This window comes from Macaca mulatta, chromosome 15, assembly GCF_049350105.2.
Source record: "Macaca mulatta isolate MMU2019108-1 chromosome 15, T2T-MMU8v2.0, whole genome shotgun sequence".
In the NCBI taxonomy this organism is placed as follows: domain Eukaryota; kingdom Metazoa; phylum Chordata; class Mammalia; order Primates; family Cercopithecidae; genus Macaca; species Macaca mulatta.
Genome location: NC_133420.1, coordinates 48,626,661 through 48,652,450, shown reverse-complemented (window position 1 = coordinate 48,652,450; position 25,790 = coordinate 48,626,661). Strand labels below are relative to the sequence as shown.

General features: G+C 40.8%; 1 protein-coding gene and 1 long non-coding RNA gene across 5 annotated transcripts in view; one reads left to right on the top strand and one right to left on the bottom strand.

Moving 5' to 3' along the window:
* The window catches only part of PALM2AKAP2 (PALM2 and AKAP2 fusion), a 525,798-nt gene that overhangs the window by 105,464 nt on the left and 394,544 nt on the right, over positions 1 to 25,790 (top strand).
* On the bottom strand, positions 14,187 to 19,365 carry LOC114672745 (uncharacterized). Its single transcript, XR_003723178.2, has 2 exons — positions 19,265 to 19,365; positions 14,187 to 14,457 (listed from the first exon to the last, which is right to left on the bottom strand). It is a non-coding gene; the product is annotated as an uncharacterized LOC114672745 (long non-coding RNA).

Genomic DNA, 25,790 nt, shown 5'->3' with positions numbered 1-25,790 from the left:
TGGTAAGTTAGTTAACAAGCACAGGGCATAAGACGTCCCCAAATAAATGGAAGAAATGGTGCAAAATGCAAGCTACAAAGTAGGTGTTTGATCATACACATTAATATTTCATCATTTAATTTAATTCAATCTTGAGGTCACAGCTAACAGAAAGAATTCTATTTATTATTGATCAATAATTATTAGAACCATAAAGAAGTATCCTCATACTCAGAGTCTAGTGTGCCAGCCCAGTAGAGAGAGACACCAATGATATCCCCCAGGAGGTTGAAGGGAGGATGGTGTGGATCTGGTTCAGGCACTGCTATAAGTGCTTTAGATCTACTGTCTCAGTGAATCATCACCACATCCCTATGAGGTAGTCCTATTTTATCTTCATTTTGCTGATGAGGAAACCAAGGCACAGAGAAACTAAGAAACTTGCCCAAAGTCACACAGCTAGTTGTGGCTTCTAGTTGGCAGCAGCCTAGAGTTCAAATACAGGCAGTCTGCTCTATGAGGATTTTAACAGGCACAGATGGAAGAGGGCAGTGGATGTGGCAGAGATGTCAGAAAGAACATGAGAAACACATGGAGTAGGGAACGGGGACATGTCCAGTTCAACTGGAGTATAGGCAAGAGGGTGGGGGGAAAATTACACCAGAAACACAAGCAACTGCCATATTGTGGAGCGCCATGAATGCTAATATGAATATACTCTAATAAATATTATTGCTAATAATAATAAAAGCCAATTTTTTATAGTTTTTTATTGTATGTAATATCTGTAATAGTCTAGCTCTGTTTTTACAGGTGCCCAAAAAGGCCACCAGCAGATGGATTTACCAGTCTCATTTCTCTTTGCCCTTGTCTTACAACTGGTTGATGTCAGGCCAGCCCCCAGGCCACCATGCTGATTTTCAGTTAAAAAGTCGCTGGTATTGAGTTTTTCTTTTTAAATTATAAATACCTTCTTAAACAGATGCTTTACTCTAGAAATGTTTTTAAAAATATATTCTATTCAACTTCTAGTAATGGTTAGCAAATTTACCTTGACGTTCTTGGGGTTCCTGTCTTGGCATTCGTGCAGAATTTGGTATAAAATTATAAACACTCATAAGAAGAACCAAAGAATCAAATAGTTCTTCTTGCCAGTCACTTGGAGATCACAGAACAGCATTTATGAGTAGAAGGCATAATCAAATATGATTTCATGGACTGATGCCTATATGAGTTAGAGGCCAAGAAATTTTGAATCATGAAGTAAGGTTCTTCTCATTTCTAAAATACTGTAACTTCAATTTTTTTTCCTTTTTTTGAGACAGAGGCTCACTTTGTCACCCAGGTTGGAGTGCAGTGGCATGATCTTGGCTCACTGCAACCTCCACATTCCAGACTCAATGGATCCTCCCGCCTCAGCCTCCCAAGTAGCTGGGATTACAGGTGCTCACCACCAGGCCTGGCTAATCTTTTGTATTTTTGGTAGAGACAGGGTTTTGCCATGTTGCCCAGGCTGGTCTCGAACTTCTGAGCTCAAACGATCTGCCTGCCTCAGCCTCCCAAAGTGCTAGGATTACAGGCATTAGCCACAGAGCCCAGCTGGCTATATCTCCATAATTTTAAAGATTACAAATGACTCTATCAAAAGTTACTCTGTTGACAGTTTCAACATAATATTTACCAGTTGAAACTGATTTTTATGCTGTTGGAAGCTGGTGGCCACATTCTTATATATATGTTTAGTTTATTTTAGGACACTTAGTTGATTAACCACTTGGAATGAAGTAGAACTGTGTTTTTTTTTTTTTTTTTTTTTTTTTTTTTAACTGTAGCAGAGTGACCAAGCATGCAAAGGAGGAAGAGAGAATATGATCCATGGCAAACACAGATACCCCCTATACTCTTTCCATCTGGACTTGGTGAATGGGCTGCCCTTCTGCAGTTGAAGACACATGAACAGCCCAGTTTCTCATTCCTGAAAGGACACTAGGGTTTGCAGGGAATGAGGCACTACAGGGGGTCCCAAGACAACTAGGGCATCAGCCTTAAACATGAGGCGATAGAAGCAGCTTTTGTACAGAAAAGGAGTGAGATAAAATGGTCAGGAGTCTAAAAGATGGCAATCCCAGTTTACTTTTGCTGATCAAATAATGTGTGACACTGACATCATTGTATTCGAAATAGAATCATGATGCTTCCTAAGTTAAATGGCAGATTGCATGTACTGTCATGTGTCCTGTCATGATGCTGACAGTTACACATTTTTGCTCTGGAAATTAGGACTTACAGTTTGATGTTGGGGTAGGGTGTTGTATTGGTTTGCTAGGCTGCCATAACTAAGTACCAGAGACTGGGTGGCTTAACCAACAGAACCTTCTTTGCTCACAATTCTGGAGGTTGGAAGGCTGAGATCAAAGTGTTGGCAGGATTAGTTTCTTCTGAGGCCTCTATCTTTGGCTTGTGGATGGCCATCTTCTCCCTATGTCTTTACCTGGTCCTCCCTCTGTGCAAGGCTATGTCTTAATTTCCTATTCTTATAAGGACACCAGCCATATTGGATTAAGGCCCACTCTGATGACCTCATTGTGACTTGATTGTGTCTTTAAAGACCTTATCTCCAAATACAGTCACATTCTGAGATACTGGGGATAAAGACATCAACAGATGAATTTGGGGAGGACATAATTCAGCCCATACCAGATGTGCTGTCCCAGAAGTGCCCAGGTCTCTTGCAGTATGTAGCAGGGCATCCCCAGGCTACTCCAACAGACTATGGAAATTAGTCATGTGCCCCACCATATTAGAACCACTTTCCTGGGCATAGGCAAGTCCCTAGTGCTGGGGAATAATCACTGGACCAATGATCAAGAGATCTCGTTCTTGTCTAGATTGCTGCTGGCTTGCTTTTGGGCAAGTCTTTTTCTCATCTGGGGCTGATTTCCTCACCTAAGAAATGTTGAGCCTTATGATTTCTGAGGTTGGCTATATGTGAATTTCCATAGTAAGTGCAAATGTGTTTTTATAGGTTAGAAAAAAAAAAAAAGCCTAAAAAGTATTTTCTAGGAATTGAGAGTTTTAAGCACCTACAATTCTAGAATATACTGTATTATAAAAGTTAAAATATGCAATCCTATAGAAAAATTCAGGACCATTTTGCTGTTGTCTAAAATTAGATGTGTGGTCTCCATCTTCTTAATTTGACAGACATTTGGTATGAGTCAATTCCACACAAGGCACAGTGCTCAGCTGTGTGAGAAGGATGTGGGAATTCAGAGGCTAATAAGTTCTGGTCCCCTGCTCCCAAGGAGTTCAATGTTAACCTGTTTTCATCATTGGATGTTTAGAAGCCTTGGATAATATCAAAGGTATCTATGTTGGAGACCATGGGCTTCAATTTCTGGCTGTCCTTTGGCATTTAGAACCTAAACCTCTCTGGGCTGGTAGACATCACTGACATGACTTTATTGCTCCCATGAGGGAAAATTATGCGTAAGATCAAGAGTAGTGATTTCAGTGTCATCACTATTGAAAAATACAGAAATTGAGATTGTAGGTAAACCCCTAGATCGTTATAGTTAAGGACAGAAAGACAAGGAGTGAAAAACTCCATGAAACAGGAAATGCCAAGAAAAGGCCTATAGCTTCCCTAACTTGAGACAAAGACTGTTGACTGGAATCTCTTGATTCTTAATCCAGTGATTATTGTCTAGCAACAGGGACTTGCTCAAGCACAGGAAAGTAGTTCCGATATGGTTAGGGCACAGGGCTAATTTCAATAGCCTGTTGGAATAGCCTGGAGATGCCCTGTTATATACTAGCATATTTGATTCCTTATTAAAGAAATATAATATATATAAAATTGCAAAATTCATATAACTCTGCAAAAGTAATATAATATAAAGAAAAAAGAGGAAAAATAGTTCTGCTACTATGTTAAAAAAATCATGCAAAACTAAGAATGATACCTGAATTAGAATTGTCAAGGGTGGCCAACCAATGGAGACAAAACTCATTTCCTTCTCATCCTCAGAGCTCTGCCCTAAGTTGTGTGTGTGTGTGTGTGTGTGTGTGTGTGTGTGTGTGTGAGAGAGAGAGAGAGAGAGAGAGTCTGTGTGTGTGTCTGTGTTTGTCTGTGTGTGTCTGTGTGTATACCAGGATGCTAGCCTGTATGAAATTTCTGTGCTAGATGAAAGGGAGGGGTTTGGATTGAGGCAAGTTCTGGAAAATAATTTGGTTTCTTCTAAGGCTACTTGGATCTAGCCAACTGTTACCATGAAGAAATTTTTAAAATGTTGGCAATCAACTTGAGACGTTCTTTTGTAAGATACAGTATGGTCCAAACAAAACCATGCCTTGGTCACTAATTTACAAGTTCTGTTCTACAGCATCTTCCAGATCTTTATGGTTACATTAATGATCTGAGGCAAAACGTACAACTCAGGACAAGTTTCTTTCCCAATGAAGAAATGTCAGATAGGACCTGATGCAGGCAAAGACCCTTGCATCCCACCCTCACCCCTGCTTCTGGCTTCCTAAGCAAACTGTACAATCTACTTAAGTGTGATGTCCATGTGAGTCTTTCACAATATACCTGAATCCACCCAGGCAACCCTAGATTTTCATAGTCAGTTCTGTTTTGTTTGCTTTCAAATGATTTTCTTTCAGTATTCCACTCAGAAAATGTCTAAACTGAGTGAGAAACTGCAGTTGAGTTGGGCATATACAAGGATATTCTCAGTTTGAATCTTCCCTAAATATCCAAAGGGAAAAAACCCCACCTTAATAATAAATTATTCAAATGTGCATTCATTCTTGAAACATTTTAAGGATGTTTACATTGAAACCAGATGCCTGCTCCACAGACAGCCCCCGTTTCTGTTGATTTTACAGCTCTCCTGCTCACTTCAGTTTTCTCAGTAGGGTCTTTGTTTTACTCACTAGTAAAAAGAATGTTTCTTTTGTTTGCTTTTCTTTGCCATCCGCGCTAGCCAGACTCTAGAGGGAACTCCGGCCATGCTGTGATTTGGCTAGCATCCCCTTCATTTTACTACTAAAAGTCATATGTGTACATAATAGTAAATCGTTTCTGAGACCTCATGTGCTTGGGCTTTTCCTAGCTCGTTCTTCTTCCATGTGGTTGGAGTTTTGCAGCAGTTTGAGTAACAGTTCGATCATGCTCTCAATTAAAGAAGTTGAGTCAGTTCAGGAGACCCATCTCACAGAGCAAGACGAAGCTAGGATTTCTAGGGAATTTCTCGCCCTTCAAAAATGTCATCTGAACCCAAAGCTTTTATTTCTAAGCTGAGCTGAATCCATCACCAAGTAAAGAGCAGGAGGGAAAACTCATTTGTTCAAATGCCTGCAGGTATTGGCCTGAGGGAATATGGGGAGAATAGCTATTTCCAAGAATACCCTTGTTCTTTCTTAGTGATTGGCCATTTAAAGTGTAGCAAGAACCAGAAAGGTGAGCTAAGTCTAAGTAAAAGTAAAAGTCATAAAGATAACTAAGCAAACCTTTTCTACTCACACTCTATTTGGCCTGATTGGTCCTTTCACGTATTCATTTGTTTATTCAAAAAACATTTATTGAGCACCTACTCTGTATTGCTAGGTCTGTGCTAGGTAGTGTAGTGCATATCTCTTGGTGGAGGTGGCAGAAGAGTCCAGAAAATTTTAATGTGGTAACTAATATGGAGAGAAACACATAGGATAATGGGACACTGGAGAAAGGCATTCAATGAAGACCAGTTAGAGTGAAGGTAGAATGCAAGAAGCCTTCTGGGAGGAGGTGGAGCCCAAAGTGACTATGAGTAGGACTTAGCAAGCCATAGTTTTCAAACTTTCACATGCACAGAAATCTCCTGGGAATCTTGCTATACTGCTGATTTTGACTCAGGTCTGGGGTGGGTCCAGAGAGTCTGCATTTCTAAGGAGCTCCCATGTGAGGCCAATGCTACTTTGGGTAGGAAGGAACTAAATGATGACTTGATATGGGAAGAGTGAAAGAGGGATTGAAGAAAACATTTCAGGTAGAGGGAATGGGTGTGTCAAAAAACCTAGAGGTGTAGGAGCAGGTGGAATGTTTGGTAAGTTGCAAATAATTCAGAATGGGAGAAGCCCAAGAGGATGAGGGGGAATGATGACCTTGAAGCTGGAAGCAGCCATCAGATTATGAAGGACCTTGAAGGTGGTGCTAAGGATTTGGGGCTTTTCCCTAAGAACAAGAGCAAAGCACTGAAGAGTTTTATATAAAGGAATGATTAGAAACACTTCATTTTGAAGAGGATTACTCCAAATGCAATGCAACAGATGGACTTTGGAAAATGCCACCTAGAGGCAGGAGATCAGTTACTGGGCAATCTTATTAATCCACTTGAGAAAAGATGAGGTCCTGAACATAAAGGGTAGCAGTAAGTAGAGAGAAAAAGCAATTGGCTTTGGAGTATTACAGAGGTTGAATGATGAGGAGTACTAGCTGGTCAAGAAGAGGAGAGGCAAGTTCAAGAACTGCCTGTTTTCTGGCTTTAGATGAAGTTCGCTCCATTTCAATCCTTATCATAGTGTCCCGCTTCCTCAAGATAATGACTGGTGAACCAAGATACCACTTGAAGTTTCCAAGAGAAAATACCAGAGCCAGGATTTGTACTCATGACTTCTTGATTCAAAGCCCATGTTCATTTGACCATACTCCATTGTTTCTCAGTGGCTTTCTCAAAGCCAGAGAGGAGAAATTAGGAAGTTCCCACCCAAGTTGAGTCTTAGAAATTTTACCACTGAGCGCTGAGGCACAGGGGAGGAATCAAGGCTTTAGGGAATCAGAGTGGCTGGGGTATTTAGTGGTTGTTTCCAAAACCATTCCAGTTCTGCTCTAATAATGGGGGAGGAGGGGAAAAGAGGGTGCCTCCTTCCTCAGTTTGTCATCTTCCTTTTCCAGCTTCCAAAAGCATACTTGAGGAAAGCCGTTGGAAACCTGTCAAGCAGTTCCCTATTATTGAAAGACAGTTTGTGACAAAACAGGCATTTCTGCCCTCTTAGGCTTTCTGTGAGTTTCTGAAGATGTTTGCAGTTGATGATCTGCCTGCAGCAAGCCACGTTGACAGTTTCTGACCTGTTTCCAGCACCTTTGCAAATGTGTGTGGAAGCACTGTTCAGATTCATTTTGGATGCTTTTCCGTATATCATGGGGAATTTGATCTGTATATCTCAGAGTCATTTAAAGTTAACTCATCAAGGCAGTAAGAGATTGTGCCCATCGTTTACTAAATTATAAAAAGGATTAACTAAGACTAAAAGCCATCCAGGCATTGGAGTTCTTGACTTATTAAAAGTAATTGAATTCAGCTCTTAACGTTTTAAAAATCAAGGATACTACATTTTTCTGATTTCGAAAATGATACAAGTTTATTGTAGAAAGTTTGAAAAAATACAGAAAAGACTAAAGAAGAGAAAAGAGTAATTATACTTTCACTGCCCTGGTATAACTACTGTTAACACCTTGGCATGTGACCTTTCCATCTTTTTTTTTTTTTTTTTTTTTTTGAGATGGAGTCTCACTCTGTCGCCCAGGCTGGAGTGCAGTGGTACAATCTCGGCTCACTGTAAGCGCCACCTCCCGGGTTCATGCCATTCTCCTACCTCAGCCTCCCGTGTAGCTGGCACTGCAGGCCCCCGCCAACACGCCCGGCTAATTTTTTTTTTGTATTTTTAGTAGAGACCGGGTTTCACCATGTTAGCCAGGATGGTCTCGATCTCCTGACCTCGTGATCTGCCCGTCTCAGCCTCCCAAAGTGCTGGGATTACAGGCGTGAGCCACCGCGCCCAGCCCCATCTTTTAAATAGACCTGCATATATACAACTTTTCAATGATTGATACTGTACTCTGTACATTGCTTCCTCATTTACTGTACATTAAAAGTTTTCCCTTGATTTTTCCTTTATTAGATTTTATCGGAGTGTCAAATACAAAACATGCGGCATGAAAGATAAAACAGAAAAAGTACCTTCTAAGGTATCCAAAGTAGCTTGGACTCTTAATTGTAAAATCAAAACCAGTTAAGCTACTTCTCTAAGACCACATTAGTTAGGAACTGAGCAGAACTACAAAGTAGAACTTATATTAAGTCCATTGTTTTGGTTACTATGAATCCTATAACAGAATCCAAAAGCTGAGAACTAGAAGTAATTTTAGAAATGATCAAATTCAACTTCTTCATTCTCTCTTTTTTGTCTTATTATGGTAAGAACACTTTATGGGAGATCTGCCCTCTTCACAGATTAAGTGTAGTATACAGTGTTGTTAATTATAGTCACAGTGTTCTATGGCAGATCTCTAGAACTTATTTATCTTGCATTTTGTCATTGACTTCCTCCTTCCCATCTGTCTTAGTCAGTTTGGGCTGCTACAACAAATTGCCATAGACTGAGTGGCTTAAACAAACAACAGAAATTTATTTCTCACAGTTGTGGAGGCTGGGAAGTCCTAGACCAGGGTGCCAGCTTGGTGAGGGTTCTCTTCCTAGTTGCCTGATGGCCTTCTGGCCACGTTCTTACATAACTGAGAGGAGAAGCAAGCTCTCTTGTGTCTCTTCTTATAAGGGCACTAATCTCATCATGAAGGCTCTACCCTCATGACCCAATTACTCCCCGCAGGCCTCAACTCCAAATGCCATTACATTAGGGATTAGTGTTTCCACATATGAATTTTGGGGAACACAACTATCAGGCCATAGCACCATCCTAATAAATGGCACCACCATCCAACCAGTTGCAGAGACTCCAAACCTAGGCATCATTGCTGCCTCTAGTTCCTCTTGCCCTATAGCCTGTATATAAGCAAGTCTGCTGGCTCTCCTGCCAACACCAAGGGCTCCTTAGCACCCCCACCTCTGCCACCTGAGTCTAAGCCACCATCACCTCTTAGCTGCACGTACTCATTGGCCTTCTACCTGGTTTCCCTGCTTCCTCTCTCACTCACCCATCCCCACTCCCACACACATAGCAGCCATGAGTATTTTTAAAATGTAAACCAGATGCTGCCACTTCCCTGCTCACACTCCTCCAACAGCTTCTCATTCAACTAAAATCCAAATTCCTTATCCTGGCCAACAAGGCTCTTTATAATTGGTCCTACCAGTTTCTCTTTCCTCACCTCCCACCACTCCCCCTCCATTCATGTTGTTCCAGCCACAGTGGCCTTCAGACACTTTCTGTAATGTTTCCAGCTGGTTCCCATCCCAGACTATTAGTCTCATTGTTCCCTCTGCCTGAAACCTCTTCCCCTTCATCTTTGCATGCCTCACACCTTGTCATTTGAGGATAGGAACATATTTCCTGACACCTCTATTGAAAACAGCCCACAGCCAGGTGCGGTGACTTGCACCTGTAAGGTGGGAAGATCACTTGAACCCAGAAATTCCAGGCTGCAGTGAGCTATGATCATGCCACTGCACTCCAGCCTGAGCAACAGAGTGAAAACTTGTCTTTCAAAACAAAAAATAGAAAAGCAAAATAATCTAGCCCTCAGCTCCCACCTCCACCCCCTCAGTATCCCTTTACCCTGCTTAACTTTTCCATAATGCCCTCATAACTATGTAACATTAAATATTCATTTATTATTTATTTATTATATGTGAGAAGAGCCTCACTAGAATGTAAACCTGATGAAGACCTCAAACCCCCTGGAACGGTGCTTTTGCACAGAGTAATCATCATCAGTACATACTTGGTGAAACACTGAAAAAATGGCAGCACAATCTTTCATCACAGGGATGTACCATGATAACCATGCAGATTGGTTTTGATTTTTCATCACTGCACATGATGGTTTGATGAGCTCCCTTATACATAAACCCTTGTTCCCATCTCTAGTTATTTTCATTACTGATATTCCAAGGGACAGAATCACCTAAATCAATGGGTGTATATAGTTATAACGCTTTTGATTCACATCACCAAATGGTTCGCCAGAAGACTGGAACCATTTATAAACATACGGATACCAACAGTATGTAAGTCTGTTCCTCAAACCTTCACTAATGCTGAGTGTGATTGCTTTTGAAATCTTGCCCATTTTGATAGTCAAAATAACAGCATCACATTTTGTGTTTCTTTAGATATCTGTGAAATGAACATTTCTCTCATGTCTGTTTGCCATATGCATTTATTTGTATGTGAATTTGTGATTGGACCCACGTTCCACTATTAATCTTCATCGTTTTTCTTATTGACTCGTAAGGGCTGAACTGTTGATCTGCTACAGACAGATGTTGTGGATATGTTTTCCTATGTCATAGTGTGCCTTTTGATTTTGATTGTGGTGCTATCTTTTACAGAAATTTTCATTGGCTTTTGGCCAATTTTATCAGTTTGCTCTTTTAGGATATGTCCTGTTCCTTTTATACCCAAAAGTCACTTTTCACCCCGAAATTAGGTGTTTGCTTTTTATGCTTAACTCTGTAATCCATATGGAGTTTATCTGAGTGTCAGTTGTGGGATATGAATTCTAACTGTAGTTGATTTTTCCCCAGAAGTTAACCAGATACTCTATGCACTTTACTGGATATCCCATTATTTCACCACCAGTTGGAATTTCAAGATTTATCATATACTGATTGCTTTCAATCATTTGAGATTGTTTCATGCCTGGTTAGCTTTCAGTAATTCTGACCATCTTTAATTTTTTATTGATGACTACATATTTATAGGGTACATATGATATTTTGAGTACATGCGTAGAAAACTTAATGATCAAATCTAGGTATTTAAGATATGTGTCACCTCAAGCATTTATCGTTTCTATGTTTTGACAATATTTCAAGTCCTCTTTCTAGCTATTTGGAAATGTACAATACATTGCTGTTAACCATAAGTGACCTATTCTTCTATTGAACATAATGTGTTCTTTCTATCTACCTGTATGTTTGTACCTATTCACCAACCACTCTTTGTTCTCACCCACCCTCACATACACCCTTCCCAGCTTCTGGTAACTATCATTCTAATCTCTACCTCCATGAGATTAACTTTTTTAGCTCCCAACATATGAGTGAGAAAATGCAAGATGTATCTTCCTGTGCCTGGCTAATTTTCTTTAACATAATAATCTCCAGGTCCATCCATGTTGCTTCAAAAAAACATTTAGTGGCAAAGAATACTTTATAAGAATCCCATACTATATATCCTTCCTTGATACCAATGCATGGTTTAATATATAATAACCTTGTTTGAAATAAGAGGCTCTGATGCCTGGTACCCTTACCACATATGAAGTAACCATTGGTTTCCACCACTAAAATCTCCTATGGTCACAAAGTCCTTTGTGAAAAAACCCAAAGGCAAAGAGAGAGGCAGGTCTGCCCCATCCAGAAGTTCAAGCTGTGCACTGCACAACTCCAAGGAGTGTCTATCACATAGCAAGTTATATAAGTGGTGCCCCTGAGTTTGATAGTTCACAATATGTACAGTTGTGTGCATTGATCATGAAGAGAGAATTTGTGTTCACATCCCAACTCAGCCCTCAAGAAAACCAACATGAGGTCTTCGAGAGCTTACTAGATCTTAGAGATCAACTTCATTTACAGCAAAGCATGCCAAGGTTCACCAAAAAGATATAGACTTGTCTATGGTCATAAGACTTAGTGATAGAATAGGGATATATACCAGATTTCTCTTTTTTTTTCATTGATTTATCTATGTAACTTTTTAGGTATTTCATTGCTTTATCTATTTCATTTTTTATTTATTTTCAAATAGGTAATATATTCATTCGCCTGGCCCAAAATTCAAAAGGCACAAAAGATTATATATCCACAAAAAGTGTTTTACCCATCCTAACCCCACCCCCAACCTCTCTGAGAGTTCCCATAAACAAACCCTAATACCAGTTGGTGACATATCTTTCCAGGGATAGTCCAGGTATATACAAGCAAACGCAGCCATGCATTCTCCAATCACTCCCCTTTTTAACCTAAATACTAACATACTGCACACTATTCTGCATTTTGACTTTTTGATTTATAATCTATCTTCATGCTTGCTCCTCACCAGTGCATAAAGAGTTTTTCCATCCTGTCTCACAGAGAAGTTGTGTATTATTTTATGATATATAACAATTCGTTTAACCCTATGGATGGACATTCATTTGCTATTAGAAATAGTATGACAGTGAATAATGTTGTTCTCATAACATTTTGAGCATAAATGATCTGTAGGATAAAACAGTGATCTTTAGGACAAAATTTGTGGAAGTGGGATTGCTGGGTCAAAGTACATTTGTAATTTTGATAGACATTGTCAAATGGTTCTCTATGAAGGTTGTTCCATCATTAGTTGATTTTCCTGTATCGTCATTATCACTGCTAGCAAACTTCATACATTTTGCCAGCCCAATGCATACAAGAGAGTGCAGTTTGTGTGTGTGTGTCAATGTAAAGACAAATATTTATTTAAAATAATGTATTTGTATTTTTTTGCAGTGGAATTGGAAATTTTCTCATAGTCCTATTCAGATGTGCAAAGAAGTAGTAGTTTATTTCTATAAGTGACCTAATCATCCACTGTGTACATTTGTCATTTAATGAAATCTCAGCTTCTCCCAGCTTTAGCATATATTCTCATTTAAAGATATAGAAAGATAAAGTAAAAGGATGGGGATCAGATTCTGCCCTTCCTCTATTCTTTCCTACAATTTGAGTCTCATGTTGGCTCTTTTGTTCGTTTTCTTTTCATTGACTCATGATAGTTGTACCTATTTATGAGGTACAATGTGAGATAGTGCAGCTTGCATTTGACTTTCTCTTATTATGAGTATGTTTAAGCATCTTTTCATGTGTTTCAAGCTATTTGTATTTTCTATTCTGTGAGCTGTCTATTTCGTTCCTTTGCTCGTTTTTTAAAAAACTGAGCTGTTGGTCTTTTTGCTTACTAATTAGTAGAAAGAGAAGTAACTCTTTCACTAATGATATTGAAATAGAACACCTTTTCATAGTTTGAGAGTCAGCGTATTTTCTCTCCTGACCTGGCTGTTGGTATACTTTTCCCCTCTCTTCTTTGGGGTATTAATCTTTTTCTTCTTGATGTATGGAGTCGTTTATGAATTATAGAACCCAGATTTTTGGAACCGCATTTCCAGCCTCTTACACTTAGATGTGCTGTATCCTCATTTCTTCATTGCACATTTCGTCATTTCATAGAATGGTAGAATGTATTGTAAGTGTATATTTAAAAGTTAATCAATTCCAGAATCACCACAAACTCAGAAAACATAGCATCAGAACTGTGATTCTTTAAGGTGAAGATAGTGTGAATCATTGAGTCTCTGGCAAATGCATCCATCATAATATAAGACCTTTTAGAATTAGAAAAATAATCAAACCTGTAACAAATTTTGCAAGCAATTTGTAAACAGGTACTAGAATCGAAGATATTGGTGATAGTAGAGAAGCAAACAAACAACCACCACCACCACTACCACCAACCGGTGATTAACTGCAATCTTTCAGGCCCATTTTAAATGCATCCTCCTCCGCGAAATATTTCTTGGTTTCTCTGGACGGATGTTGTTTCTCTTGCCTCTGAATTCCCAGAGAACTTTGTACCTCTCTTAGGGAATTTATCAATGACTGTTTTTTATTATAGTTAGTTATGTACATGAGTATTTCCAGGAGTACTGCCAATTTCCTATATTGATCATAGATTTTTCCTAATGAAAGGCTCAAAGGTCCCAAGGTGAAGTATTCTTTTTTGAAGTAAAGTTGATTGTGGTGTAATTTATATATGGTAAAATTCACTCTTTTCAAGTATACAGTTCAACGTGTTTTGACAAATGTATAATGCTTATAATTACCTCCAAAATGAAGATCCAGAACATTTCCGTCACCACAGTGTTCTCTTGGTGCTTTTGTTGTCAAGCCACCCTCTTCACCCTCAGCCCCTATTGATCACTGATTTGATTTTTGCCCCTATAGTTTTGCCTTTTCCAGAATGTTATATGAAAAGGATCATGCATTCTGTAGCTTTTTGTGTCTGTTTTTACTCTAAACCGCAGTACTTTGAAATTAAACACAGGGGAAATAATTTACTCATTGCTTTGTGGAATTTAGGCTAAGTAGACTTGCTCACCAAAATCATGTCAGTGGTTAGGCAGTGGTCAAAATGAAAGAACAAAGAGGAAAAGGGAAGGAGAACAGAAATTGAGAAAAACACAGAAGGAAAGTTTAATATTTATTATAATATTCTTTACTGTTTAGAAATTATTTTCTATAGAGCACATCCAATGTCTCCAGCATTTTGTGTCATCTTCACGATTACTTTACAAACTGTTATTATTCCCATTCTGCAGATGAGGACGCTGAGGTTCAAATTATTTGACTGACTTGTCCCCAGGCAGAACCATAGAAAAATGAAAAATCAGCATTGAATAAACTCTGATTTGAAGGACATTGTTTTGCGGACTCCTTCAGGCTTCCTCTTCCCCAAATTCTAGTAAAAGAGAGTTAACCAGAAGACCTGTCAGCTCTGGAAGGAAGAGCTTTTTGCTTTCACTCACCATTGTAAACCCAGAAACTAGCACTGTGTTAGCCCACTGTATAAGAGGTGTTCATTATATTGTTAAATGAAGTCACGAAGCAAATATCTATCCCTCAGATCCTTAGAGTACAAATGCACTCAATTGTCCTTCCCAAGAGCTCACTGGGAGTTTTTCTTAACTGTTGCATTTTTCCTCATTTTTTAAAGTTTCCTTTTTTACTCAAAGTAAAACACAAATGATTGCTCAATTCCTGTAACTGTGTGTCAGGGCACATTATCCCAACACAGCCATTGAAGGCACGTGAGTGAGTACCAACTTTTGGGTTGTCTGTCATTTGAATAAAGAATATGGTTTATGTTCATTAAGGACCACTCCAGAGGAAATCTTCAGCTAATCATTTCTTATGTTCTTCATCTAGACCAGTGGAGTAATGATCAAACATAAAGTGATCTATTTGAATGCAAAACAGGCTATACATAAAATGGTTTTAAAATGAAAAGAAAACCTAATCTTATGGCATTTTAAGATGCTGACAAATCAACAGGGTATGTGGAAAATTCCTTCCAAAATAATATGATTGCTTTCTTAAAACCACTCTGAATGTTTGGAGGCAGATAAATATGTCAGGAGTGGTGACAATACCTATCACTTTGTGGATGGTTATGATGTCTGAAAACAAAGATATAATTTTTTTTTTAATTTTACTTTAAGTTCTAGGATACATGTGCAGAACGTGCAGGTTTGTTACATAGGTACACGTGTGCCATGGTGGTTTGCTGCACCCATCAACCCGTCATCTGGGTTTTAAGCCCCGCTTACATTAGGTATTTGTCCTAATGCTCTCCCTCCCCTTGCCCCCTACCCCCCAACAGGCCCTGGTGGGTGATGTTCGTCTCCCTGTGTCCATGTGATCTCATTGTTCAACTCCCACTTATGAGTGAGAATATGCTGTGTTTGGTTTTCTGTTTCTGTGTTAGTTTGCTGAGAAGGATGGTTTCCAGCTTAATCCATGTCCCTGCAAAGGACATGAACTCATTCTTTTTTATGGCTACATAGTATTCCACGGTGTATATTTGCCACATTTTCTTTATCCAGTCTATCATTGATGGGCATTTGTATTGGTTCCAAGTACTTGCTATTGTAAATAGTGCTGCAATAAACATACATGTGCATGTGTCTTTATTGGAGAATGATTTATAATCCTTTGGATATATGTCCAGTAATGAGATAGAAGACATTTATGCTGTCAACAAACATATGAAAAAAATCTCATCATCACTGGTCATTAGAGAAATGCAAATCAAAACCACAATGAAATACCGTCTCATGCCAGTTAGAATGGTGATCATTAAAAAGTCAGGAAACAACAGATGCTGGAGAGGCTGTGGAAAAATAGGAATGCTTTTACACTGTTGGTGGGAGTGTAAATTAGTTCAACCATTGTGGAAGACAATGTGGCGATTCCTCAAGGATCTAGAAGGATAGAATTTTTTTTTAATGGTATTATATCATAGAAACCTATGTAGTTCCCAAAGAGGTCTTCAAGGTGTTTTAGGCCCCTGGAAAGTTTTTGATCTTTTGAATTTCTCCTTTTCTTTTTACATAATTATGTCTCCAAAATGGCTCCTCTTTTGGCAATAAACTTTGATCAATGGAAGATTAGTGGCACCTGGATTCTAGGTTTAAGTTTCCACTTTTAATTTAAATATTTGTCTATTTAACACCCTGGAACTTTCCAATGAAATTCCATCCTAGAGTGTAAGAAAAGTCTTTATTAATCTAGATATGTGGGGCAGTATAGATATTCACCTTTAAATTAATTGATCAATTATGCTTGCTGGCAAATTTGCCACCCCAGACCCAGAGAAGGGATTACCGGGGCTGGCAGTCTCTTGAAATAGCAATGTCCACATGGAAGTGGAGGTAATACAGCAGCCTCTGTGCTCTGTCATTGCAACCCAGGCCAATGTAAGTCACTCACTGTGAGGCAGGAAAGAAACCCTAAGTTATTATAAAGGAGCAAAAGCTACTTTTATGTACTTATAAGAAGTCTCTTGCCTTGGAGCTGAGAGAATGGGACATTTTAAAAAGGAAAATAGGAAAGTGACATAGAGGAAGTGACTTTTTGCCTTGGAAGACATGGCTTTCCTACCCTCCTTTTATCTCAATGCCCCTCCATCCCATTCCCCAGGGGGGTGGAGGGGAGGAAAGAGATGGGAATGCTGAGAACAGAAACCAGAGTAAACATTAGGATTTTAGGGTCAGGAAAGGGCTCAAAGATGTTAAGAGGATGTGGCTAGAGCTGGCCACATGATCAGAGCCAGGCACGTGCCTATGTGGACAGAGAAGGAAAGAGAGACCAGAGGGCAGCACTTTCAGGGAGTCAACAAGGGTAGAGTCCTTTCAAGGACATATGTGGAGAGAGCAAAGGACTCCTTGAGAAGCAGGTCCCAAAAGCAGGGCTAGAGAGTTGGACAGGTTAACATATCCTAGGGGTCACTGTCACATGAAAAACAGAAGCTGATGGAAACTCAGAGGGTGGAGGGACCACAAAAGCCTGAAACCCAGAAGGCTGGCCTTCTCCTGCCCACCCTCCATTGCCAGGCCCTATTCATCATCTCCACCTCTTTAAATCTGCCCTTTTCTCTCCATCCTCATAGAGCTGAGACCACGGGCCATATTCCCAGACTGTCGGTAGATAAGACCCTGCCCTGCCTCCTACTTGTTTTGCAACCTTAGGTCAAATACCTAACTTCTCTGTGCCTCAGTTTCTTCATCTGAAAGATGGTAATAGTACTACCAGTATCCACCTTAGGAATTGTTTGGGGTGCCAAATGAACTGACACTTGTGAAGCATTCACAGGGTACTTAACATTAGTTTGTTACCTATGTTAGTTTCCTAGGAATGCTGTAAGACCTGACCACTCACTGGGTGGCTTAAAACAAGAGAAATTCCTCTCTCATAGTTCTGGGAGTGGGAAGTCTGAAATCAAGGTGTCAGCAGGGTTGGTTCCTTCTGGAGGCCCTAAGGGAGAATCTGCTCCTTGCTTCTCTCCTAGCTTCTGGCAGCTGCTGGAATTTCAGGGATGCATAGGCCCTCAATGCAGTGTGGAAGGGAAGTAGTTGGAGTTCCTTGGCTCATGGACACATTGCTCCAATCTCTGCCTCTGTCTCCATGTGGCCTTCCCCTCTGGGTGTGTGTGTATCTTAAATCTCTTTTTCCTTTCTCTTATGAAGACATCAGTTATTGGGTTTAGGTCCCACCTTAAATTCAGGATGATTTATCTCAATATCCTTAACTAAATTATTTCTGCAAAGACTCTATTTCTAAGTAAGGTCACATTCACAAGTACAAGGGGTAGGACTTGGACAGATCTTTTGGACAACCACTGTTCACCCAGGTACAGTCATCATAATTATTACTTTCAATTCAGGTTCCTGTTGTCTCTTGACTATACTCTCACAATAGTCTCCCTGCCTGCAGTCTTCACACAGGAATCCATTCTCAGTAAAGTAGCCCCAGTGAGCTTTCCAAAACATCTTCCTTGTTTACACCCTAAAGTGGCTCCCTGTCACCTGCAAGGGAACATCTGACATGCTGAACCAGACTGTGACCTGGAGCTTACCTCATCTCCCAGGGCCATCTCTCACCCCCCTCCATTTTGCACATCCTTCTCCAAAACAGGGTGACTCCCAGAACTCTAAACACACTGCACTCTTTTACACCTCCTGGGCTTTGCACAGCTTGTTCCCTCTGCGTATATACTACCTCCCTCCTAACTCCCTTCGAAAGCCTATGCATCCTTGAAATTCAGTTCTTATTTCATCTCCTCTGAGATGCCTTCCTGGACCCTTCTCTGGCAGTTCCCTTAGATCCCAAGAACTGCCTCCTTATCCTCACTGATTCTTGAGCTCACCCCTGTCATCAGACTGTATCGACTGATTCCCAAAGGCCTGTTAATGTTTCTGTTGCCCCTTGAGAGTTGCACCTTATTCAACTCTACCTCACCGATGCCAGTGCAGTAGTGGAAGGTGTTGAATGATGAATGACTGGTGGATGGATGGATGAATGGATGGATGGATGGATGGGATGGGATGGATGGATAGAGGGATGCATGGGTAGATGAATCAATGGATAAAGGGATGAATATTTAAAAAAAAAAGAAGAAGAAAACTCTGAGTCAGGAATCATTTGGAACTACAAGGTGAAACCTGGACTAAAGCTAGGACCGTCTGTGATGAGAAGACCTGAGCAGTTATTAGTGAGGAAGGAATGTGGACACTCAGGATTCATATCTTTGTCATATAAATAATGAACAGCCATGTATCCGAACTGCTCCATAGATGATGCCAAGAGTAACTGCTGAGCAAACTCATTATAGCTCTGATTTTTTTAAATGTCTAAAGCCTTAAATTAAAGAAGCCTCTTTGGGAGTGGATAAAACATGGTTCTCACATCTTACATTTCAGTGTGAATTAGATTTACCTGGTGCATAAGTTTAAAATGTGGACACCTAAGCCCCACCCCCAGAAATTCTGGATGAAGTCAGTCTGAGGCAGGCTCAATGATTTATAGAGAGGTTAAAAGTGCAAATTCTGACTCTGCCACATCTGTGCTCTATGACCTGAGGCAGTTTCTTAATTTTTCATCTCTTAAGTGGAGACAATGCTAGTACTTCTTCACAGAATTGTGATGAGTTAAATAGTAGTAAGAAGAGTTCAGCACATGTAAGTGGGGTGGGAGGGAAGTAATGTTACCTGCAATCATTGCCATCTTCATCACCATCACCATCATCATCATCATCATCATCATCATCATCAGTGACATCTGTGGTTTTTAATCCTGGCTGCATAGTAAAATCACTTAGGAAATTTACAAATGGATCCTGATATAATTAGTCTGGAGTGGGCCTTGGGTAAGGGTATAATTTTAAATCATCCCACCTTTAAAAGTCTGATGTGCAGTCACAGTTGAGACCCAGTAGGCTCTCCATCTGTGCTTCTCAAACTTGAATTGTGCACAGATCACTAGGGCAGTTTGTAAAAATGCAGATTCTGATTCAGAAGGTCTCAGGGTGCTGATAATCTGCATTTCAAACAAACTCCAGGTAATGCTGCTGCTGCTGTCACAGACCACAGTATGAGTCATCCGGCTTTAGGGGATGAGTAAAACCCCCTGAGCCCAAGAGATGCAACCCACAACATGGTCGGGGAGTTGGTATCAACACAGTGACCAACTGTGATGGAGGCCACATGGTTCCTGGTTACGCCCAGGCCTGTCACATGCAAAGTGTCACATGCCTTCCTTCTGGAATTCCCCTGGCTCCTCACTAATGTCCCAGGGAGGAGAGGCAGGCAGGCTGTCTTGGGCTTCTCTGATAAGATATGTCAAGTGTACATGCATTACCCTCCCTACTGTCTGGGGAGTCCTTTCAGAAAGCGCTTAAAGGACATGCTATGCACCGAACACTTAGCTCTTTAGATTGTGGAGCTCAGGGTCATCGTTTTGCCCATAAAAGGGCCACTTGTGTAGGTCAAACTGCCGAGTCAATGACCCCGCCCAGTGGGAATAGTATTATCACCCCTGTTTTTGGCACAAATGATTTGAGTGTTTTTCAAACACCATTAAATGCCAAGGTTCCTGACCCTCAATGTGGTTCCGGTGTAGGGACTCAGAGGCCCACAGCTAGACTGGCAAGGGAGAGGTGGAAGATTAAAATGGGAACGACTGACAGGCATAGGCTATTAATTCTCCAAGGCTGGCTCTGCATCTTCTTGCAGACTCATTGCGATTTCCTCAAAGCAAAGGCCTTCACTGCCTGGTTGTGCATCATAGAGTTCACAGCATTGTGAAATCGCCCTTAAGGCAAAGCTGACAGCATCTTTATTTATTGTGCATGGATTTCATGTTAGCCTCATCCTCCTTTTGCTGCATGTTGATAAGGCAGAAATAGCGAGTCATTTAAATAGCTGATTACAAAGCTATCTGATGTAGTAAATCGACCCTCGAGGTTTTCATTTCATAACCTGTGTATTATTTATCATCCTCATCAGCAGAATAATAAAAGCCAATGCAGACCTTCTCATGAATCCCATAAGGTAGATGTTATTATCCTCAGTTTACCCAGGATAAAATTGAGGCACAGAGAGGTTAAGTACCTTGCCCAGGGCTCCCCCTTACTAATAAATATGGAGCTGGCATTGGAACCCGGAGCCTTGCAGTGCCAATGCTCTTAGCCACTGTCCCCGACCCCTTTTGTGAGAATGCTGCTGACTAGCATTTATGAGAGTGCTTAGTACCTGCCAGACACTGTGCCAGGGGATTTACATGAATTATCTACTTTTACCCTCAAAACACTGATATTAGTTAGGCACTATTAACTTCATTTTCTGATTGAGAAAGCTGATGTGAGAGAAATGCAGTGCTTTTCTCAAGTTTAAACTCACCCTGTAAGCTTCAAAGCTGTGATTGGAACCCGAGGGGTCCATGTTCCCCTTGCTCATGTGTTCTGGCCCCTCCTCAGCTGACTTTGGATTTTTGTCCCCTCCTACATCCCCCTCCAACCCCAGAGTGAAGGTCTCCTGGCTCTGTCCAAACATTAGTTCCATCAGGGCTGCCCCACCGGCCTGTGCCCACCCTAATACCACTTCCTCGGAGTCCCTTTTGCCATTGAAGATGATGTATTCACAGGTTCCAGGGATTAGGGTGTGGGCATCTTTGGGGGCTGTTGCCCCATCTACCCCTACGACACCATTCTGCAGGTCTCTCAGGAATCCTGCAGGATCCTCCTGGTTTCCCTTCCCACATCTTCTTCCCTGCCTCATCCCTGGCAGCTGGAGTGACCTTTTAAAATGTAAATACATCACTCTGCAGTTTGCTTAACCCCTCCCAAGGAGATCTGGTGGGGCCACTCTCTGGCCTCCTCTCCCCGAACCCCTCCCCTTGCTCCCTCTACCCTGGCACAACTCCATTCAGGGTTCTCTGATTGTCACTTCCTCCTCCCATACCTAAACCATCACCCCCATGCCACTCTGTCCCCTTAGTGTTGGCTTGTTTCAGAGCATTCCTAAGTTACAGTGTGCACTTCTCTACTCTTAATGTCTCTCTCCCTTCCCTGGATTCTAGGTGGAAAAAAGGCAGCTGATCTCTAGCACATGGGATAGTACCTGGTTCAAGATGTGGACCAATACATGTGGCAGGATGGAAGGAGGAAAGGTGGGATGGAAGGAAAAGAGGGAGAGAGGGAGAAAAGAAGGAAGGAGAAAGGAAGGAAGGAAGGAAGGAGGGAACAAAGGCAGGTAGGCAGGAAAGAAGGAAGAAAAGAACAAGAGTGAAGGAAGAAGGAAGGGAGGAAAAGAGGGAAGGCAGGCAGGAAGAAAGGTAAGAAGAAAGGAAGGAAAGAAAGAGAAAGAAATGGAAGGAAAGAAGGAAGGAAGAAGGAAGGGAGGGAGAGAGAAAGGAAGGAGAAAAGAAAGTAGGAGGGCAGGAGGGAGTAAAGCAGGCAGGCAGGAAGCAAGGAGGGAGAAGAAGGAAGGAAGGAAGGAAGTCGGCTTAGTTGATTGACCTTTTAATGTTTGTTATCTGAGGCCTTATTCCTTAGAGAAGATGACAGTCCAAGTACTTAAAAAAAAGTATCCCTTTTGTCTCTTTCAAACGCGTATTTTTTATTCTTAAATTTTTTATTGATACATAATATTTGTACATATGTATGCAGTATATGTGGTATATTGTTACATGCATAAAATATGTAATGATTAAGTTAGGATATGTGAGGTATCCAGTACCTCAAGCTTTTATGATTTTTATGTGTTGGGAACATTTCAAGTTCTCTCTTTTAGCTATTTGAAATATACAATTTTTTTTATAATACTGCTAAATGTTCCTGATACTTAAATACTTCCACACTGTCACATACGGTAAACAGTAAGCTCATCACCTGATATTATTACATCTGCCACTTAGAAGCTGTGTGACTGGAAGCACTCTGTGCCTCAGTTACCTCATCTGTAAAATTTGGATAATAATAGTGCTACCCTCATAGGCTGATATGAGGATTACATTAGTTAATATGTGTAAAGCACTTTGAATGAATTCAATAACACAGTCAGCACCATGTAAGTGTTTATTAAATTTAAAAATAGGCCAGGCAAGGTGGCTCATGCCTATGAGGCTTCAAGAGGCCGAGGTGGGAGGATTGCTTGCACCTAAGAGTTCGAGACCAGCCTGGGCAACATAGTGAGACCCTATCTCTATTTATAAAAAATAAATAAATAAATTTAAAAACAACTTAGGTTCAAGACTATCCTCTCCAATCCTCAATTCATACCTTTATTTAATTTAAAAAGACTGTTGGAAACTTTCAAGTTTTTACTCGCGTTAGTTTGTTTCTGCCTTATCAAATCTCAAAAATACTAGTTTTTACTCCTATGAAAGTAAAATGGCAAAAGTGTACCTTTGCCCTTTTTTTTTCCACCAGTGGTCATATTCTTAGCAAATAAACATTTTCTCTGTGGGCTGGGGCTGTTACAATGTTTTTTAAATAGTGGGATTATCAAGTTAAGGGTTTTATTGGCTCAGAGGGCAAGTGTGAAATCTTGAGTCTGTCTGGTGCTGGGGTTTGAAACCTGATGCCCATGTGTCGCTTGCTTTATTAGGTCACCACCTTGGAAGGGCTGCTTCCTCCTTATTAATGAAAAGCCTGCTTCATTTGTTTTGGCTTGCACCAACCTAACAGTGTCTTTAAATCAGCGACAGACTGTTTTCCTTGGAAGCCACAGAGTCCAATAGTTTTGGACTAAGCTCAGATTCTGGCTGGAACTTCCAAACTGGAAGTAAAATGACTTCACCTAACTGTGGTTGGGGGGAAAAGCCAGGCAGGCTTTTGGAAAGTGGATTTTGAATATTGTAGGATATTTGTGAAGGTGCCTGATGAGGTGGACTTAACACTGTTTGAGGGTGATGTGGACAAACCATTTTCTTATTCTATTTCAACACAGTGCTATGTTTTATTTAAATAAGTTTGCAACTTGGGGTCCTGAAATCTATTTTTGTTTTTGTTTCCACCTAGAATAGAAAGCACTTTCAAGCTTATCCTGGGAGGCAACAATAGATTGAAAGGGTAACTACTGTATGTAGATGCAAGGGAGGTACCTTCTTGGGGAGATTGGGTGAAGGCTGTTCTCCCTAGAAGAACTAAAGGCTGGGTAGACATGGAGTCAGAGGAAGCTTTGGTTGGAAGAAAGACAGTGGCGGTAACCCAAGCCCAGAGAGAGGATTCATTGGCATTTGTGCCTTTTCTGTGCCATCAACTGTGAGCAGAACTAGGGAAGGGCAGCTCTCAGAGTTCAGACAACCAATGGTTGGCTAGGTCAGAGGGGCTCTCAGGCTGGGTAGGAGTTGGCCAGAGTTCTTGTGCTCTTCCATTCATACCCAAAGGGAGCTTCCTGGGTCTTGAAGATAAACCCACTTTCTCTTGTTCCTTTCAGTTGCTCTGATATTCTAAGACCCAGAGCAGATTTTTTTTTTTAACCAGGAGTCCATGAGTCTTCTACGAATGTCCTTGGAAGAATTCAAGGAATTCCTGAAACCCCAGAAACTACACATAAAATGCTATATGCATGTGCACTGCTCTGAGCAGGAGTCTATAGTTTTTACCAGATTCTTGAAAGGATTCTGTGAACTCTTCTCCCCTAAAGCTTAGAATCACTGTTCTGGATGGTAGCAAAAACCACACAGTAGAACACTTTGGACTTTTGTCTTCCACCTCTCATAATAAATGCAGAATTTGGCATAGCCAAAATGTTACAAAAAGGTTTGTACAGCATCAAAAGACCTTGGAATGCACATTTTACAGGTAAGAGGCAATGACCAGGTTAGCAACCAGTCAGGAACATTCATGAGCAAATGCTGGTCTAGTCTGAAGGGCCATCTTGGGTACACTTGGGCACAACTGGTGCTGGGATGAACATGACACTCAGGAGTTTTTACTGGAACACAGGCACGTAGAAACACATCCAGAAGGATATAGGTGTCAACATCCAGAAGGATATAGGTGTCAACAGATAAATAGGATTATGCTCATAAATAGAAAATAGAATTCATTGAGCATCTGCAATATGCCAGGAGCTTTGTATACATTATCTCATTTGATTGTCAAAATAATATTGTGAAATGAATACTACTGTCTTTCCCATTTTACAGACAGAATAGCTTAAGCTCAGAGAAGTCAAGTAAATTTCTCAAGGTCATTAAGTGGTAAGAACTGGAAGATAAGTTCAGGTTTGTCCAATCTATGCTTCTTCCCAACTTAAGTAGCTTCATCACATGCAAACAATGATCATGGTGGCTTATGGGACATCAATTAATCTGACAAGAGCTCCTTCGAGGCTGTGACTTTATAATTTTTAGAATTAACTGAAAGAGTGACAAGTTGAGCATTCAATTTGCAAGTCACGCTATGTTTGGAATTAGGAGGGATAACCACTTATCCTTCCCAAAGGGACTGACAAGCATACCCAGAGGGGGTGGGATTTCTGGAACTCTGTGAAGTTAACAAGAAGGGACTTGGAAAGTTAGAAGAAGGAGGGGGAGCTGCATTCCAAGCATAGCTCATGGTATGAGAAAGCACCAAATTTGGAATGGGACGAACAGATGAAGAAGGTGTCAAGTTCTCTGGGGAGGAGTGGAGGGTACTAGACGCCAAATACAGGGTAAAGCTCTGGCAAGATGCGTGGTGACTTATCTGAGCCTAAAAAAAGGAGAACCATCCCAGAATCCTAGAAATCTCCCTTCCCCCAAATCAATGAAGGGAAGTTTCATAATGATGGACAGAGTCCCAGATGGCAATTGACTACTTGTTCTACAGAAAGGTCTTCAATTCTAACAGGGAAATCTCTGATCACAGGAAAAGCTATCTCAGTTTCAATGACTTGTCCACTGATAGAAGATAGTGTAAGAAGGGGTCATTTAGGGGGAGTGAGAAGTAAGGAATTAGAGGAGGAAAGATGGTAACTTTCTTTCCATCTGGGAAGAAAGAAAATCATGAAGGACCAGCAGGAGGTGCCTGGGTCGCAGCCCAGGGAGCATTAATGATCCTACCTCCAGTTATAGGGGCACAATACTTAATCCAACCCAGAAGGTGGAATGCAACAACCTCCCTCTCCTCCCCTCCCATCCCAGAGACATTACCCCAGCAGATAAACAACTGGCATGACCCTCCAATAGAAAGCAAGATCACCTTTGCAGCAGAAGTGGCCCTGCCAGCTGCCCTTCTTCTTTCCATGA